Here is a 20,000-nt window from a genome sequence, read left to right as displayed (position 1 = left end):
TGGGCCTAACATGGCCAAAAGTACCGATAGAGTACCCACAAAGAGCACCCAATGGGCCTAAGTTGGCCAAAAGTACCGATAGAGTACCCACAAATAGCACCGAGTGGGCCTAACATGGCCAAAAGTACCGATAGAGCACCCACATATAGCACCGAATGGGCCTAACATGGCCAAAAGTACCGATAGAGCACCCACATATAGCACCCCATTGGCCTAAGTTGGCCAAAAGTACCGATAGAGTACCCACAAGTAGCACTGAGTTGGCCTAAGTTGGCCAAAACTACCGATAGAGTACCCACAAATAGCACCGAATGGGCCTAAGTTGGCCAAAAGTACCGATAGAGTACCCACAAGAAGCACTGAGTTGGCCTAAGTTGGCCAAAAGTACCGATAGAGTACCCACAAATAGCACCCCATGGGCCTAAGTTGGCCAAAAGTACCGATAGAGTACCCACAAGAAGCACTGAGTTGGCCTAAGTTGGCCAAAAGTACCGATAGAGTACCCACAAATAGCACCGAATGGGCCTAAGTTGGCCAAAAGTACCGATAGAGCACCCACAAATAGCACCCAATTGGCCTAAGTTGGCCAAAAGTACCGATAGAGTACCCATAAGCAGCACCCAATTGGCCTAAGTTGGCCAAAAGTACCGATAGAGTACCCACAAATAGCACCCAATGGGCCTAACATGGCCAAAAGTACCGATAGAGTACCCACAAGAAGCACTGAGTTGGCCTAAGTTGGCCAAAAGTACCGATAGAGTACCCACAAATAGCACCGAGTGGGCCTAACATGGCCAAAAGTACCGATAGAGTACCCACAAAGAGCACCCAATTGGCCTAAGTTGGCCAAAAGTACCGCCAAGTAGCACCATAGAGGCCCGAGTAGAGCGAAATGTGGGCCAAATTGAACATTTGAAAATTTTTACAAGTCCAAAAAATTTTCTAAGTCCAGAAAATTTTCTAAGTCCAAAGAGTTGGACAAATTTCCTTAGGCCCAAAGGTTGCACTGAATGTTCCTAAGTTGGCCATCAGTACCCATGAAGTATCGCGAAGGTTCACCCGAAAGACACAATATGCCCTAAAGTACCCACAGAGTACCCACAAGTTGCACCCAATTGGCCTAAGTTGGCCAGAAGTACCGACAAGTACCACCATAGAAGCCCGAGTAGAGCGAAATGTGGGCCAAAGTACCGAGTAGTTGCCACAAATGCCCAAATGGATACCAAAATGTGGTACCAAGTACCTAACTGTTGCAACAAATGCTAGCTTTCTGAGCAAAAGCTGTGGACCAATTTCGTAGAAGAACCGCCTAGGCGAAAAGGCAAAAATCGCCGAAGCTGGCCCGCTCGCAGAGCTCGCGGGCCAGGAGATACTCATAGGGCGATTTACTAGAGTGGGGAACTTGAGAATTTTTGTGTCCGAGACTTTGGGCAACTTCGCGGCCGCCCCCTTAAAGTAAAAGATTTTCTCTGGGTGCCTAAAATTCGCAATTCCCGCAAAGTCGGGAAGACGTTAAAGTTTTTGCCCAAAAAATGGCCATCGATTTAAGGTGATTTTCCAATAAGAAAATGCTTCCTATTTTGAATTTTTTCGAATATTTCCTAAACTAAGCGTCGGAGCACATGGCCGTGGAGGAACTTTTGGTAGCTTTTGGCAAGGGCTATCGGATGAAATAATAAGAAAGGCCATCAGAGCGATATTGGATTAATGCGGGCTCATAAACGCACCTGAGAAGTGAAAATTGGTACCTTGCACGCAGGATGCAAGAAATGCTTGAGTGTTAACCATCATCGGTACCAAGTACCTAGGTTATATCGAGTGCGTAGATGGAAGTCGGTACCAAAGGGAAACCTTCCTAGGCTAGGTGCACGCAAGTGAGTATGGATCGATCAGTAGAAAGATGGGAAGCCATAGGAAACCTTCCTAGGCTAGGTGCACGCAAGTGAGTATGGATCGATCAGTAGAAAGATGGGAAGCCATAGGAAACCTTCCTAGGCTAGGTGCACGCAAGTGAGTATGGATCGATCAGTAGAAAGATGGGAAGCCCAAGGAAACCTTCCTAGGCTAGGTGCACGCAAGTGAGTATGGATCGATCAGTAGAAAGATGGGAAGCCATAGGAAACCTTCCTAGGCTAGGTGCACGCAAGTGAGTATGGATCGATCAGTAGAAAGATGGGAAGCCCAAGGAAACCTTCCTAGGCTAGGTGCACGCAAGTGAGTATGGATCGATCAGTAGAAAGATGGGAAGCCCAAGGAAACCTTCCTAGGCTAGGTGCACGCAAGTGAGTATGGATCGATCAGTAGAAAGATGGGAAGCCATAGGAAACCTTCCTAGGCTAGGTGCACGCAAGTGAGTATGGATCGATCAGTAGAAAGATGGGAAGCCATAGGAAACCTTCCTAGGCTAGGTGCACGCAAGTGAGTATGGATCGATCAGTAGAAAGATGGGAAGCCATAGGAAACCTTCCTAGGCTAGGTGCACGCAAGTGAGTATGGATCGATCAGTAGAAAGATGGGAAGCCATAGGAAACCTTCCTAGGCTAGGTGCACGCAAGTGAGTATGGATCGATCAGTAGAAAGATGGGAAGCCATAGGAAACCTTCCTAGGCTAGGTGCACGCAAGTGAGTATGGATCGATCAGTAGAAAGATGGGAAGCCCAAGGAAACCTTCCTAGGCTAGGTGCACGCAAGTGAGTATGGATCGATCAGTAGAAAGATGGGAAGCCCAAGGAAACCTTCCTAGGCTAGGTGCACGCAAGTGAGTATGGATCGATCAGTAGAAAGATGGGAAGCCATAGGAAACCTTCCTAGGCTAGGTGCACGCAAGTGAGTATGGATCGATCAGTAGAAAGATGGGAAGCCATAGGAAACCTTCCTAGGCTAGGTGCACGCAAGTGAGTATGGATCGATCAGTAGAAAGATGGGAAGCCATAGGAAACCTTCCTAGGCTAGGTGCACGCAAGTGAGTATGGATCGATCAGTAGAAAGATGGGAAGCCATAGGAAACCTTCCTAGGCTAGGTGCACGCAAGTGAGTATGGATCGATCAGTAGAAAGATGGGAAGCCATAGGAAACCTTCCTAGGCTAGGTGCACGCAAGTGAGTATGGATCGATCAGTAGAAAGATGGGAAGCCCAAGGAAACCTTCCTAGGCTAGGTGCACGCAAGTGAGTATGGATCGATCAGTAGAAAGATGGGAAGCCATAGGAAACCTTCCTAGGCTAGGTGCACGCAAGTGAGTATGGATCGATCAGTAGAAAGATGGGAAGCCCAAGGAAACCTTCCTAGGCTAGGTGCACGCAAGTGAGTATGGATCGATCAGTAGAAAGATGGGAAGCCCAAGGAAACCTTCCTAGGCTAGGTGCACGCAAGTGAGTATGGATCGATCAGTAGAAAGATGGGAAGCCATAGGAAACCTTCCTAGGCTAGGTGCACGCAAGTGAGTATGGATCGATCAGTAGAAAGATGGGAAGCCATAGGAAACCTTCCTAGGCTAGGTGCACGCAAGTGAGTATGGATCGATCAGTAGAAAGATGGGAAGCCATAGGAAACCTTCCTAGGCTAGGTGCACGCAAGTGAGTATGGATCGATCAGTAGAAAGATGGGAAGCCATAGGAAACCTTCCTAGGCTAGGTGCACGCAAGTGAGTATGGATCGATCAGTAGAAAGATGGGAAGCCCATAGGAAACCTTCCTAGGCTAGGTGCACGCAAGTGAGTATGGATCGATCAGTAGAAAGATGGGAAGCCATAGGAAACCTTCCTAGGCTAGGTGCACGCAAGTGAGTATGGATCGATCAGTAGAAAGATGGGAAGCCATAGGAAACCTTCCTAGGCTAGGTGCACGCAAGTGAGTATGGATCGATCAGTAGAAAGATGGGAAGCCATAGGAAACCTTCCTAGGCTAGGTGCACGCAAGTGAGTATGGATCGATCAGTAGAAAGATGGGAAGCCATAGGAAACCTTCCTAGGCTAGGTGCACGCAAGTGAGTATGGATCGATCAGTAGAAAGATGGGAAGCCATAGGAAACCTTCCTAGGCTAGGTGCACGCAAGTGAGTATGGATCGATCAGTAGAAAGATGGGAAGCCATAGGAAACCTTCCTAGGCTAGGTGCACGCAAGTGAGTATGGATCGATCAGTAGAAAGATGGGAAGCCCATAGGAAACCTTCCTAGGCTAGGTGCACGCAAGTGAGTATGGATCGATCAGTAGAAAGATGGGAAGCCATAGGAAACCTTCCTAGGCTAGGTGCACGCAAGTGAGTATGGATCGATCAGTAGAAAGATGGGAAGCCATAGGAAACCTTCCTAGGCTAGGTGCACGCAAGTGAGTATGGATCGATCAGTAGAAAGATGGGAAGCCATAGGAAACCTTCCTAGGCTAGGTGCACGCAAGTGAGTATGGATCGATCAGTAGAAAGATGGGAAGCCATAGGAAACCTTCCTAGGCTAGGTGCACGCAAGTGAGTATGGATCGATCAGTAGAAAGATGGGAAGCCATAGGAAACCTTCCTAGGCTAGGTGCACGCAAGTGAGTATGGATCGATCAGTAGAAAGATGGGAAGCCATAGGAAACCTTCCTAGGCTAGGTGCACGCAAGTGAGTATGGATCGATCAGTAGAAAGATGGGAAGCCATAGGAAACCTTCCTAGGCTAGGTGCACGCAAGTGAGTATGGATCGATCAGTAGAAAGATGGGAAGCCATAGGAAACCTTCCTAGGCTAGGTGCACGCAAGTGAGTATGGATCGATCAGTAGAAAGATGGGAAGCCATAGGAAACCTTCCTAGGCTAGGTGCACGCAAGTGAGTATGGATCGATCAGTAGAAAGATGGGAAGCCATAGGAAACCTTCCTAGGCTAGGTGCACGCAAGTGAGTATGGATCGATCAGTAGAAAGATGGGAAGCCCAAGGAAACCTTCCTAGGCTAGGTGCACGCAAGTGAGTATGGATCGATCAGTAGAAAGATGGGAAGCCATAGGAAACCTTCCTAGGCTAGGTGCACGCAAGTGAGTATGGATCGATCAGTAGAAAGATGGGAAGCCATAGGAAACCTTCCTAGGCTAGGTGCACGCAAGTGAGTATGGATCGATCAGTAGAAAGATGGGAAGCCATAGGAAACCTTCCTAGGCTAGGTGCACGCAAGTGAGTATGGATCGATCAGTAGAAAGATGGGAAGCCATAGGAAACCTTCCTAGGCTAGGTGCACGCAAGTGAGTATGGATCGATCAGTAGAAAGATGGGAAGCCATAGGAAACCTTCCTAGGCTAGGTGCACGCAAGTGAGTATGGATCGATCAGTAGAAAGATGGGAAGCCATAGGAAACCTTCCTAGGCTAGGTGCACGCAAGTGAGTATGGATCGATCAGTAGAAAGATGGGAAGCCATAGGAAACCTTCCTAGGCTAGGTGCACGCAAGTGAGTATGGATCGATCAGTAGAAAGATGGGAAGCCATAGGAAACCTTCCTAGGCTAGGTGCACGCAAGTGAGTATGGATCGATCAGTAGAAAGATGGGAAGCCATAGGAAACCTTCCTAGGCTAGGTGCACGCAAGTGAGTATGGATCGATCAGTAGAAAGATGGGAAGCCATAGGAAACCTTCCTAGGCTAGGTGCACGCAAGTGAGTATGGATCGATCAGTAGAAAGATGGGAAGCCATAGGAAACCTTCCTAGGCTAGGTGCACGCAAGTGAGTATGGATCGATCAGTAGAAAGATGGGAAGCCATAGGAAACCTTCCTAGGCTAGGTGCACGCAAGTGAGTATGGATCGATCAGTAGAAAGATGGGAAGCCATAGGAAACCTTCCTAGGCTAGGTGCACGCAAGTGAGTATGGATCGATCAGTAGAAAGATGGGAAGCCATAGGAAACCTTCCTAGGCTAGGTGCACGCAAGTGAGTATGGATCGATCAGTAGAAAGATGGGAAGCCCAAGGAAACCTTCCTAGGCTAGGTGCACGCAAGTGAGTATGGATCGATCAGTAGAAAGATGGGAAGCCATAGGAAACCTTCCTAGGCTAGGTGCACGCAAGTGAGTATGGATCGATCAGTAGAAAGATGGGAAGCCCAAGGAAACCTTCCTAGGCTAGGTGCACGCAAGTGAGTATGGATCGATCAGTAGAAAGATGGGAAGCCATAGGAAACCTTCCTAGGCTAGGTGCACGCAAGTGAGTATGGATCGATCAGTAGAAAGATGGGAAGCCATAGGAAACCTTCCTAGGCTAGGTGCACGCAAGTGAGTATGGATCGATCAGTAGAAAGATGGGAAGCCATAGGAAACCTTCCTAGGCTAGGTGCACGCAAGTGAGTATGGATCGATCAGTAGAAAGATGGGAAGCCATAGGAAACCTTCCTAGGCTAGGTGCACGCAAGTGAGTATGGATCGATCAGTAGAAAGATGGGAAGCCATAGGAAACCTTCCTAGGCTAGGTGCACGCAAGTGAGTATGGATCGATCAGTAGAAAGATGGGAAGCCCAAGGAAACCTTCCTAGGCTAGGTGCACGCAAGTGAGTATGGATCGATCAGTAGAAAGATGGGAAGCCATAGGAAACCTTCCTAGGCTAGGTGCACGCAAGTGAGTATGGATCGATCAGTAGAAAGATGGGAAGCCATAGGAAACCTTCCTAGGCTAGGTGCACGCAAGTGAGTATGGATCGATCAGTAGAAAGATGGGAAGCCATAGGAAACCTTCCTAGGCTAGGTGCACGCAAGTGAGTATGGATCGATCAGTAGAAAGATGGGAAGCCATAGGAAACCTTCCTAGGCTAGGTGCACGCAAGTGAGTATGGATCGATCAGTAGAAAGATGGGAAGCCAAAGGAAACCTTCCTAGGCTAGGTGCACGCAAGTGAGTATGGATCGATCAGTAGAAAGATGGGAAGCCATAGGAAACCTTCCTAGGCTAGGTGCACGCAAGTGAGTATGGATCGATCAGTAGAAAGATGGGAAGCCCAAGGAAACCTTCCTAGGCTAGGTGCACGCAAGTGAGTATGGATCGATCAGTAGAAAGATGGGAAGCCATAGGAAACCTTCCTAGGCTAGGTGCACGCAAGTGAGTATGGATCGATCAGTAGAAAGATGGGAAGCCCAAGGAAACCTTCCTAGGCTAGGTGCACGCAAGTGAGTATGGATCGATCAGTAGAAAGATGGGAAGCCCAAGGAAACCTTCCTAGGCTAGGTGCACGCAAGTGAGTATGGATCGATCAGTAGAAAGATGGGAAGCCATAGGAAACCTTCCTAGGCTAGGTGCACGCAAGTGAGTATGGATCGATCAGTAGAAAGATGGGAAGCCATAGGAAACCTTCCTAGGCTAGGTGCACGCAAGTGAGTATGGATCGATCAGTAGAAAGATGGGAAGCCATAGGAAACCTTCCTAGGCTAGGTGCACGCAAGTGAGTATGGATCGATCAGTAGAAAGATGGGAAGCCATAGGAAACCTTCCTAGGCTAGGTGCACGCAAGTGAGTATGGATCGATCAGTAGAAAGATGGGAAGCCATAGGAAACCTTCCTAGGCTAGGTGCACGCAAGTGAGTATGGATCGATCAGTAGAAAGATGGGAAGCCCAAGGAAACCTTCCTAGGCTAGGTGCACGCAAGTGAGTATGGATCGATCAGTAGAAAGATGGGAAGCCATAGGAAACCTTCCTAGGCTAGGTGCACGCAAGTGAGTATGGATCGATCAGTAGAAAGATGGGAAGCCATAGGAAACCTTCCTAGGCTAGGTGCACGCAAGTGAGTATGGATCGATCAGTAGAAAGATGGGAAGCCATAGGAAACCTTCCTAGGCTAGGTGCACGCAAGTGAGTATGGATCGATCAGTAGAAAGATGGGAAGCCATAGGAAACCTTCCTAGGCTAGGTGCACGCAAGTGAGTATGGATCGATCAGTAGAAAGATGGGAAGCCATAGGAAACCTTCCTAGGCTAGGTGCACGCAAGTGAGTATGGATCGATCAGTAGAAAGATGGGAAGCCATAGGAAACCTTCCTAGGCTAGGTGCACGCAAGTGAGTATGGATCGATCAGTAGAAAGATGGGAAGCCATAGGAAACCTTCCTAGGCTAGGTGCACGCAAGTGAGTATGGATCGATCAGTAGAAAGATGGGAAGCCATAGGAAACCTTCCTAGGCTAGGTGCACGCAAGTGAGTATGGATCGATCAGTAGAAAGATGGGAAGCCATAGGAAACCTTCCTAGGCTAGGTGCACGCAAGTGAGTATGGATCGATCAGTAGAAAGATGGGAAGCCCAAGGAAACCTTCCTAGGCTAGGTGCACGCAAGTGAGTATGGATCGATCAGTAGAAAGATGGGAAGCCATAGGAAACCTTCCTAGGCTAGGTGCACGCAAGTGAGTATGGATCGATCAGTAGAAAGATGGGAAGCCATAGGAAACCTTCCTAGGCTAGGTGCACGCAAGTGAGTATGGATCGATCAGTAGAAAGATGGGAAGCCATAGGAAACCTTCCTAGGCTAGGTGCACGCAAGTGAGTATGGATCGATCAGTAGAAAGATGGGAAGCCATAGGAAACCTTCCTAGGCTAGGTGCACGCAAGTGAGTATGGATCGATCAGTAGAAAGATGGGAAGCCATAGGAAACCTTCCTAGGCTAGGTGCACGCAAGTGAGTATGGATCGATCAGTAGAAAGATGGGAAGCCATAGGAAACCTTCCTAGGCTAGGTGCACGCAAGTGAGTATGGATCGATCAGTAGAAAGATGGGAAGCCATAGGAAACCTTCCTAGGCTAGGTGCACGCAAGTGAGTATGGATCGATCAGTAGAAAGATGGGAAGCCATAGGAAACCTTCCTAGGCTAGGTGCACGCAAGTGAGTATGGATCGATCAGTAGAAAGATGGGAAGCCCAAGGAAACCTTCCTAGGCTAGGTGCACGCAAGTGAGTATGGATCGATCAGTAGAAAGATGGGAAGCCATAGGAAACCTTCCTAGGCTAGGTGCACGCAAGTGAGTATGGATCGATCAGTAGAAAGTGGGAAGCCCATTACCAGATGCCCTAGTGAAGACCGTAAACGAATATCATGAACCGATAAGGAGCACCAAATGCCCTAGTGAAGACCGTAAACGAATATCATGAACCGATAAGGAGCACCAAATGCCCTAGTGAAGACCGTAAACGAATATCATGAACCAAGAAGTAGCAACGAATGCCTGAAAAAGTACCAAGTCCACGGTATAGAGTAACGAGAGTTAACCGCCGTGATGTATGCAATGAGGGCAGCCATTGCATGGGTTCTGGACTTGGTTCGCGAATAACTTTTTTGCTAGACATCGGACAAAGTTGACGTGGAAGAACGAAATGTAGCATTTGGTGCCACCTATTTAAAACTTTTTCAAGATTGAAGATCCGATCGATACAGCCTGAGTTATAGGCAAAAGTTGGTGCAAAATTGAGCATTTTTAATGGTGAAAAATCGGTAATCCTCGAATAGCTCCTGTTGGAAGCATCGGACCACATGGTCGTGGAGGAACATATTGTAGCGTGCGGTGTCAAGTATCGACACCCAAAACCGCATGTCCGATGGACGGAAAATGACCAAGTTATAGTGAAAACTTGGTTGCACCAAATTCCCGAAGAAGTGCAACGAGAAGGTGAATGCGATGGTTGTTCGTCGAATAGCTCCGGCCACAGACATGGTAGCGATTAGTAGTGCATGGAAGAAATCTAGCCACAAGTGCCATCTACCCATGGCCAGAAGAAAGTGTGGCCATATCTTGGATACCGGCGGAGCTATGGTGCAAATATGGGCCAAAAATGGTGAAGTTGGACCAAAAATCCGACCAAGTGCGCGAGGCGCTTTCGTGAATAGCTCCGGCCACAGACATGGTAGCGATTAGTGGTGCATGGAAGAAATTTAGCCACAAGTGCCATCTACCCATGGCCAGAAGAAAGTGTGGCCATATCTTGGATACCGGCGGAGCTATGGGGCAAATACGGGCCAAAAATGGTGCAAGTTGGACCAAAAATCCGAAAAAGTACCTAGGTAAATGCGATGGTTGTTCGTCGAATAGCTCCGGCCACAGACATGGTAGCGATTAGTGGTGCATGGAAGAAATCTAGCCACAAGTGCCATCTACCCATGGCCAGAAGAAAGTGTGGCGCTATCTTGGATACCGGCGGAGCTATGGGGCAAATATGGGCCAAAAATGGTGCAAGTTGGACCAAAAATCCGAAAAAGTACCTAGGTAAATGCGATGGTTGTTCGTCGAATAGCTCCGGCCACAGACATGGTAGCGATTAGTGGTGCATGGAAGAAATCTAGCCACAAGTGCCATCTACCCATGGCCAGAAGAAAGTGTGGCCATATCTTGGATACCGGCGGAGCTATGGTGCAAATATGGGCCAAAAATGGTGAAGTTGGACCAAAAATCCGACCAAGTGCGCGAGGCGCTTTCGTGAATAGCTCCGGCCACAGACATGGTAGCGATTAGTGGTGCATGGAAGAAATTTAGCCACAAGTGCCATCTACCCATGGCCAGAAGAAAGTGTGGCCATATCTTGGATACCGGCGGAGCTATGGGGCAAATACGGGCCAAAAATGGTGCAAGTTGGACCAAAAATCCGAAAAAGTACCTAGGTAAATGCGATGGTTGTTCGTCGAATAGCTCCGGCCACAGACATGGTAGCGATTAGTGGTGCATGGAAGAAATCTAGCCACAAGTGCCATCTACCCATGGCCAGAAGAAAGTGTGGCGCTATCGTGGATACCGGCGGAGCTATGGGGCAAATATGGGCCAAAAATGGTGCAAGTTGGACCAAAAATCCGAAAAAGTACCTAGGTAAATGCGATGGTTGTTCGTCGAATAGCTCCGGCCACAGACATGGTAGCGATTAGTGGTGCATGGAAGAAATCTAGCCACAAGTGCCATCTACCCATGGCCAGAAGAAAGTGTGGCGCTATCTTGGATACCGGCGGAGCTATGGGGCAAATATGGGCCAAAAATGGTGCAAGTTGGACCAAAAATCCGACCAAGTGCGCGAGGCGCTTTCGTGAATAGCTCCGGCCACAGACATGGTAGCGATTAGTGGTGCATGGAAGAAATCTAGCCACAAGTGCCATCTACCCATGGCCAGAAGAAAATGTGGCCATATCTTGGATACCGGCGGAGCTATGGGGCAAATATGGGCCAAAAATGGGTAAAATTGTACGGTCCAAAGCCAAGGGTAAATTTTTTTATTCCTCTAATAACTTCTAGCACAGACATTGAATCGGTTGGTGATGTATGGATGAAATGTAGCAAACAGTTGGAACTACCCATAAAATCTTAAAGATTGACGATCCAATGTATAGAACCGGAGTAATGTGCGATACTTGGTGAAAAATCGAGTGAAAAATTAGCTATAAACTGTTTTTGGCCCATAACTCGAATACTAGACATCGGAAGGGGGGGTCGTAGAACGATTTTTTGTTGCCCTATCGATTCCCTATCGAACGAGCAAAAGTTGTTTTTTTGACCAAAAAGGACCCCTACTCTAGTAAAATTGGCCTGATTTTACTAGTCCCCGGTACCCGTACAGGCAAAATGAGCAAAATGCTCAAGTATGAATGGTTTTTGGCCCATAACTCGAATACTAGACGTCGCAGGGGGGTGTCATGGAACAATTTTTGGTAGCCCTTGAAATTATCTATCGAATGACATATACTTGATTTTTGGCCAAAAAGTTCCCTAGACTAGTAAAAATCGCATCATTTTACTAGAGTCGGGTACCCTGGACGAAAAACCGCTATAATTGCGGTTTTTGGCTAATAACTCGAATACTAGACGTCGCAGGGGGGTGTCGTGGAACAATTTTTGGTAGCCCTTGAAATTATCTATCGAATGACATATACTTGATTTTTGGCCAAAAAGTTCCCTAGACTAGTAAAAATCGCATCATTTTACTAGAGTCGGGTACCCTGGACGAAAAACCGCTATAATTGCGGTTTTTGGCTAATAACTCGAATACTAGACGTCGCAGGGGGGTGTCGTGGAACAATTTTTGGTAGCCCTTGAAATTATCTATCGAATGACATATACTTGATTTTTGGCCAAAAAGTTCCCTAGACTAGTAAAAATCGCATCATTTTACTAGAGTCGGGTACCCTGGACGAAAAACCGCTTAAGTTGCGGTTTTTGGCTAATAACTCGAATACTAGACGTCGCAGGGGGGTGTCGTGGAACAATTTTTGGTAGCCCTTGAAATTATCTATCGAATGACATATACTTGATTTTTTGACCAAAAAGTTCCTAGACTAGTAAAAATCGCATCATTTTACTAGAGTCGGGTACCCTGTACGAAAAACCGCTATAGTTGCGGTTTTTGGCCAATAACTCGAATACTAGACGTCGGAGGGGGGTGCCGTAGAACAATTTTTTGTAGCCCTTGAAATTACCTTTCGAATGATATATAGTGGTTTTTTGGTCAAACAGTGACCCCGAGACTAGTAACCCTCCATACACAAAACCGCCTAAAAAGTTTTGGTTTTGCAAAATTTTGAAAAGTGCGTCAAAAAAATTTTTTCAAAAAGTACCAAATCGTGATCAGAACTCACTATAGACCATAAAAAGTGAAATCCGATGGTCATTTGCAACACTTGGTCAATCGAGAAAAATTTCACTTTTTTACTAGAGTCGGGTACCCTGAACGAAAAATCGCTCAAGTGATGGTTTTTGGCCAATAACTCGAATACTAGACGTCGGAGGGGGGTGCCGTAGAACAATTTTTTGTAGCCCTTGAAATTACCTTTCGAATGATATATAGTGGTTTTTTGGTCAAACAGTGACCCCGAGACTAGTAACCCTCCATACACAAAACCGCCTACAAAAACTTTGTTTTGAAAAATTTTGAAAAGTTCAAAAAAATTTTTTTTTCAAAAACTACTAAAACGTGATAAGAACTTACTATAGACCATAAAAAGTGATATCCGATGATAATTTGCAAAAGTTGGTAACTAGTAAAAAATTTCACTTTTTTACTAGAGTCGGTGCAACGAGAAAAAAAAAGTCCGTGATGGAGAAAAATGGCACGTTTTCCACGCCTGTACGCTTTTGTTTACTATATAGGGGGTAGGTGAGCCAGAAGCATGATTTTGACTGAGTATGTATCTTTATGAATTGGACCCTTCTAAATCGATTGAGACTACCCCCAGGACGATCGGACGACTGCTTCTGGCTCAAAATGTGGTTTTTAGATTTTGATCGTCAATTATGCGAGAAAAAATCGATTAGAAGTAAAGATACGAAATGCTTGGTCTAAGTTGGGAAACGACTTCGGATATTTGTTGGACGTTGTCGTAGAAGGTCCGAGGACCAAGGAAAAGTGATTTCCAAGTGGATTTATGCACTATTAGTCGATGGTAAGATGTGAAATTAGTAGAACTTACCATACAGTTTGCGAAGTTGAAGCAATCGGTTGGTGAATATGGTACTGTCTGTCCAATTTGGTGGTTCGGAATGAGTGAAACGATGTTGATGATGGATAGACGTTCCGATTGCCCCCGATCGGGGAACATATAGTGGTCTTTAAGGTCCAAGTACCTATGTTTTGGTAAGCAGAACTGAGAGTTAAAGGATGAAAGTCGGCCATTCCTAATATCATCCTATCGGTGGTTCGCGAGTTGTTTGAGGACCGGAGCAGCTCGCGATGAAACGGTCCTAGGGTATTGGTTATCCATCCAAGGAAGAGTAAATGCGATCCTAGATGTGTGTCGTTGGCCGTTCTACCGGTATCGCCTATCGATGAGATATCGACGGGCATGCCTTACTCGAAAGTTGAATTCTAGGATCGATGGTCAAACAGACCTATGAGCGATAAACCAAACTGAACACGTATTGATGTCGGCTTTTCCTATCATTTGATGCCGCAGGTTGTTTAGGGACCGGAGCAACTTGCGGCCGAGACGGTCCCCGGGGGTTTCTTTCTCCAAGGAGTGGAAACTATTAAGCAAGAGTTGTAGCAAGATACGATCCTCTGATGTGTCGTTGGCCGTTCATGCGGTATCGCCTGTCGATGAGATATCGATGGGCATGCCTTACTCTACCGACCTTCTAATTGAGAGTATTAATCAGGGATCGATGGTCAAACAAGACCAATGAGCGATAAACCAAACTGAACACGTATTGATGTCGGCTTTTCCTATCATTTGATGCCGCAGGTTGTTTAGGGACCGGAGCAGCTTGCGGCCGAGACGGTCCCCGGGGGTTTCTTTCTCCAAGGAGAAGAAACGATTAAGCAAAAGTTGTAGCAAGATACGATCCTCTGATGTGTCGTTGGCCGTTCAAGCGGTATCGCCTGTCGATGAGATATCGATGGGCATGCCTTACTCTCCCGACTGGATTACTGAGAGTTTAATCAGGGATCGATGGTCAAACAGACCAATGAGCGATAAACCAAACTGAACACATATTGATGTCGGCATTTCCTATCATTTGTCGCAGGTTGTTTAGGGACCGGAGCAGCTTGCGACCGAGACGGTCCCCGGGGGTTTCTTTCTCTAAGGAGTGGAAACGATTAAGCAAAAGTCGTAGCAATAATCGATCACCTGATGTGTCGTTGGCCGTTCTTGCGGTATCGCCTGTCGATGAGATATCGATGGGCATGCCTTACTCTCCTGACTGTTTAATTGAGAGTTATAATCAGGGATCGATGGTCAAAAAGACCTATGAGCGATAAACCAAACTGAACACATATTGATGTCGGCATTTCCTATCATTTGTCGCAGGTTGTTTGGGGACCGGAGCAGCTTGCGACCGAGACGGTCCCTTCCCGAAAGATGGTGAACCGAGTCGTCTGGCGTAAAAACCGGACGACTCGAAAGGGCTTGACCCTTTCAAGTGAGCGATAATCACATTCTACGCTCAGTTCGACAGCTGCAAGGCAATCACTCGCTATGTTCAGAGCTAATACATGCAACATGCCGGCATTGTTTCCACCGACGCATGGATTCAAGACTGGTGCACTTATTAGTTAAACCGTTCGCCTCCGGGTGTTTCGAGTTCAAGTCTGGATGAGGATTGATCTTGCTGGTAATAGCTTGAGCCCCTGAATAAGGGGTCGAAGCGTACATCTTGAGACCATGTACAACATATTACCAAATCGGCACCATGGGTTCGGGTGCAAGTGATGTAACCGTGAAAGATGTTGAGCAGCCCAACATCGGTTTACACACGCATAATAGGAAGGCAGCGCTGTCGACTGGTCAGTCGTGTAAGAAGTGTGCATTATCGATCACAAATATATTGGTGATCTGTAGGTTGCGCATACACCATGCCCGGTGTAAAGTGCCGTGGTCCCCCCCGGGGGGCTGCATCAAACCGTTCGCCACGCGAACTACCCAATGGAACGAACTCGATGCATTTAATAAGAAGAAGAGATGATAATGAAACACGGTCGATTAAAGAGTTGAAAACGTTGAAATACCTATAAGCAAGTCTTAAGTTGGTGGTTTCGTTGTGCCCCAACAAATTGGTGCCTTACCCTACACCAAAGAGCCATTCAACATGGTTCAAGTGAGCGATAATCACGCTCTACGCTCAGTATGACAGCTGCAAGGCAATCACTCGCTAAGTTCAGAGCTAATACATGCAACACGCCGGCATTGTTTCCACCGACGCATGGATTCAAGACTGGTGCACTTATTAGTTAAACCGTTCGCCTGCGGGTGTTTCGAGTTCAAGTCTGGATGAGGATTGTTCTTGCTGGTAATAGCTTGAGCCCCTGAATAAGGGGCCGAAGCGTACATCTTGAGAGTAAATGTACAACATATTACCAAATCGGCACCGTGGGTTCTGGTGCAAGTGATGTAACCATGAAAGATGTTGAGCAGCCCAACATCGGTTTACACACGCATAAGGGGTTTATTGTTATCTGTAGGTTGCGCATACACCATACCCGGTGTAAAGTGCCGTGGTCCCCCAGGGGGCTGCATCAAAACGTTCGCCATGCGAACTACCCAATGGAACGAACTCGATGTATTGAAAGAGATGAACAATTAATAGCGAGAATAGGGGCCCGGAAGCAATTCCGCGGCCCTACGGTCGATTCAAGAGTTGAAACGTTGTACAATCGTGGATAGCACCTAGTGCTAATATGGTGAGAGATAATGTGTGAGGAAATTTAGTTTCCTAAAGTTTAGTTAGTGGTTTCCGTTGTGCCCTAACAAACTTAAAGTTGGTGGTGACCGTTACACCCCAACAAATTGGTGCCTTACCCAACACCAAAGAGCCATTCCATATGGTTCTAGAGAGAGAGAGTTGTGTGGAAATTTATTTCCCACTAAGCGAGTGTGTGTCTGTAGTGGAACGAATTCTGGTTGATCCTACCAGTAATATACGCTTGTCTCAAAGGTTAAGCCATGCATGTCTAAGTACAAACATAAATGAATGTGAAACCGCATAAGGCTCAGTATAACAGCTATAATTCACAAGATCATCCTACCACTAGTTACTTGGATAACTGTGGAAAATCCAGAGCTAATACATGCAACATGCCGGGACTGTTGCCCTCGCGGGTAGCTGAACTGGTGCACTTATTAGTTAAACCAATCGCCTCCGGGCGGCTTGAGTTGAAGTCTGGATAAGGACGCAGATCGTATGGTCGCTTGTCGACTGACGACAGATCTTTCAAATGTCTGCCCTATCAACTATTGATGGTAGTGTAGAGGACTACCATGGTTGCGACGGGTAACGGGGAATCAGGGTTCGATTCCGGAGAGGGAGCCTGAGAAATGGCTACCACATCCAAGGAAGGCAGCAGGCGCGTAAATTACCCAATCCCAGTACGGGGAGGTAGTGACGAGAAATAACAATATGGACCTCTCTAACGATGGTCCATAATTGGAATGAGTTGAGTATAAATCCTTCAACAAGGATCAAGTGGAGGGCAAGTCTGGTGCCAGCAGCCGCGGTAATTCCAGCTCCACTAGCGTATATTAAAGTTGTTGCGGTTAAAACGTTCGAAGTTGATTGCCCGTCCAGACACGTGACCGCCACGGGCGCCCGGTTACACGCCGGGGCCGTTCGTGCGCGCGCTCACGGCTGCGACTCACAATGGTGTACTTGGGCGTTACTCTGTGAACGAGTACCGTGCTACCGGTTAACTCCGGCACGGGCTCCTCATGGTGCTCAAGATACTCACATTTACCTTGAACAAATTAGAGTGCTCAAAGCAGGCTAAGACAAAGCGTCCGGCCCCCCCGTGGGGTTGGCGTTGGCCGAGAATAATCTTGCATGGAATAATGGAATATGACCTCGGTTTATACGATTTCGTTGGTTTGTCAGAAACCTAGAGGTAATGATTAACAGAAGTAGTTGGGGGCATTGGTATTACGGCGCGAGAGGTGAAATTCGTAGACCGTCGTAGGACCAACTGAAGCGAAAGCGTTTGCCATGGATGCTTTCTTTAATCAAGAACGAAAGTTAGAGGATCGAAGGCGATTAGATACCGCCCTAGTTCTAACCGTAAACGATGCCAATTAGCAATTGGGAGACGCTACCCCTATTCGGTGCTCTCAGTCGCTTCCGGGAAACCAAAATCGGGTTCCGGGGGAAGTATGGTTGCAAAGTTGAAACTTAAAGGAATTGACGGAAGGGCACCACAAGAAGTGGAGCTTGCGGCTTAATTTGACTCAACACGGGAAAATTTACCAGGTCCAAACTTATCGAGGTAAGACAGATTGATAGCTCTTTCTCAAATTTAAGGGTAGTGGTGCATGGCCGTTCTTAGTTCGTGGAATGATTTGTCTGGTTAATTCCGATAACGAACGTGACTCAAACATGCTAACTAGAACGCTGTCAGCAGTGCGCCTCCGGGCGCACCTGACGTTACAGCCGGGCGGCGCCTTCACGGGCGGTCGTCGGCTACGTTTGCCCTGCTTAGCGGGACAACTTGTGTTTAGCAAGCTGAGAATGAGCGATAACAGGTCCGTGATGCCCTTAGATGTTCTGGGCTGCACGCGTGCTACAATGTGGGTCGCAGCGTGTTCTCGCCAATAGGCGCCCCCATTCCGAGAGGAACGGGAAATCACTAAAATGCCCATCTAGTCGGGATTGGGGACTGCAACGGTCCCCATGAACCTGGAATTTCTAGTAAGCACTAGTCATTAGCTAGTGCTGATTACGTCCCTGCCCTTTGTACACACCGCCCGTCGCTACTACCGATGGATTATTTAGTGAGGTTTCTGGAGGCTTACCTTCCGCGGTTCCTTCGTGAGCTGCAGCTGGCATGGCTGAAGTTGACCGAACTTGATGATTTAGAGGAAGTAAAAGTCGTAACAAGGTTTCCGTAGGTGAACCTGCGGAAGGATCATTACTGATGATCGTCCGCGAGTGACCAACCATGGGCTGCCTTCGGTGTAGCTCGGTCGCTCGCTTGCTATGTGTCAGAATTTGTTGAAAGCCAACTCGTTCGTTGTACACTTTGATGGGTGACCATCACTGTGTCTCCGTGCCGAGCTAGATCTCCCCTAGCCGTAAGGCACTTGAACGCCCCTTCGACGACGAGTTACAAGAGTGTGGTATGTGTCAGAATCTGGTGAAGCTTTCTGCATGTGATGTGCCTTGTGTGGATCCGTGGCCATTGCATTGTGTCTGGTGTGTAGGTACCCAGACACTTAAGCAAACTCGATCGTTGTACACTGTGATGGGCGAGCATCACTGTGTCTCCGTGCCGTGTAAGAGCTCCCCTGGCCATCAGGCACTTGAAAGGTCCTTCGACGACGAGTTACAATAGTGGTGTGTTAGATACGTCAGGTGATGGTATCTACTGTTGTGCAATACGTATCCGGCCACGGCACGGAACGAACGGGAACTGTGGTGCAGACATACAAAGAGTTAAGCCTATTAGTCATTAACTCTAAGGACGGGGCCATGGGGCGGTACGCAAAGGATACGGATGAGCGAGTATGCAGGCCCAATACTCAATAGCTCGATCCGATCCAAGCACATGAGTTGACTGAGTAGCGACAGGTATACCGATGTGCAATACGTATCCGGCCACGGCACGGAACGAACGGGAACTGTGGTGCAGACATACAAGGGCCATGGGGCGGTACGCAAAGGATACGGATGAGCGAGTATGCAGGCCCAATACTCAATAGCTCGATCCGATCCAAGCACATGAGTTGACTGCGGCGTCAGGTTAACCAATGTGCTAGATTCTATTTGGCCAGTAGAATCTTGTGTCTTATGCGATTTGATACCAAGACACCAGAACGAAAGTTAGTTGAAGAGTTATTAAACTCTTATGAAGTATGGTTGTGCAATCACAACTTATGACTTTAACCTATAAAGTGGATATGGACTTGCAATTATAACATGGAATCTCTACACACCCCATGAGCTCGATCCAATCCACGCACACGAGTTGCCTGAGTAGCGACAGGTATACCGATGTGCAATACGTATCCGGCCACGGCACGGAACGAACGGGAACTGTGGTGCAGACATACAAAGAGTTAAGCCTACTAGTCATTAACTCTAAGGACGGGGCCATGGGGCGGTACGCAAAGGATACGGATGAGCGAGTATGCAGGCCCAATACTCAATAGCTCGATCCGATCCAAGCACATGAGTTGACTGCGGCGCCAGGTTAACCAATGTGCTAGATTCTATTTGGCCAGTAGAATCTTGTGTCTTACGCGATTTGATACCAAGACACCAGAACGAAAGTTAGTTGAAGAGTGATTAAACTCTTATGAAGAATGGTTGTGCAATCACAACTTATGACTTTAACCTATAAAGTGGATATGGACTATCAATTATAACATGGGGCACACACCATGTTCTCGATCCAATCCACGCACACGAGTTGCCTGAGTAGCGACAGGTATACCGATGTGCAATACGTATCCGGCCATAGGCACGGAACGAACAGGAACTGTGGTGCAGACATACAAGGGCCATGGGGCGGTACGCAAAGGATACGGATGAGCGAGTATGCAGGCCCAATACTCAATAGCTCGATCCGATCCAAGCACATGAGTTGACTGCGGCGTCAGGTTAACCGATGTGCAATACGTA

The 20,000-nt window shown here is 47.4% G+C and overlaps 1 long non-coding RNA gene across 2 annotated transcripts in view; it reads left to right on the top strand.

Moving 5' to 3' along the window:
* Nucleotides 1-19,666, top strand: part of LOC125774117 (uncharacterized) — a 27,538-nt gene extending 7,872 nt beyond the window's left edge. Inside the window, exons 2-3 of one of the 2 annotated variants that reach the window (XR_007420607.1) lie at nt 18,948-19,118; nt 19,569-19,666. This is a non-coding gene — a long non-coding RNA (uncharacterized LOC125774117). Of the gene's footprint in view, nt 1-18,947; nt 19,207-19,568 lie in introns of those variants that run through there. The other variant, XR_007420606.1, reaches the window with a different exon arrangement.
* Nucleotides 19,667-20,000: the final 334 nt, after the last annotated feature.

Source organism: Anopheles funestus (genome assembly GCF_943734845.2).
Source record: "Anopheles funestus chromosome X unlocalized genomic scaffold, idAnoFuneDA-416_04 X_unloc_82, whole genome shotgun sequence".
Lineage (NCBI taxonomy): Eukaryota > Metazoa > Arthropoda > Insecta > Diptera > Culicidae > Anopheles > Anopheles funestus.
The sequence above is the reverse complement of the archived record's forward strand: the minus strand, read 5'-3'. Positions and strand labels throughout refer to the sequence as shown.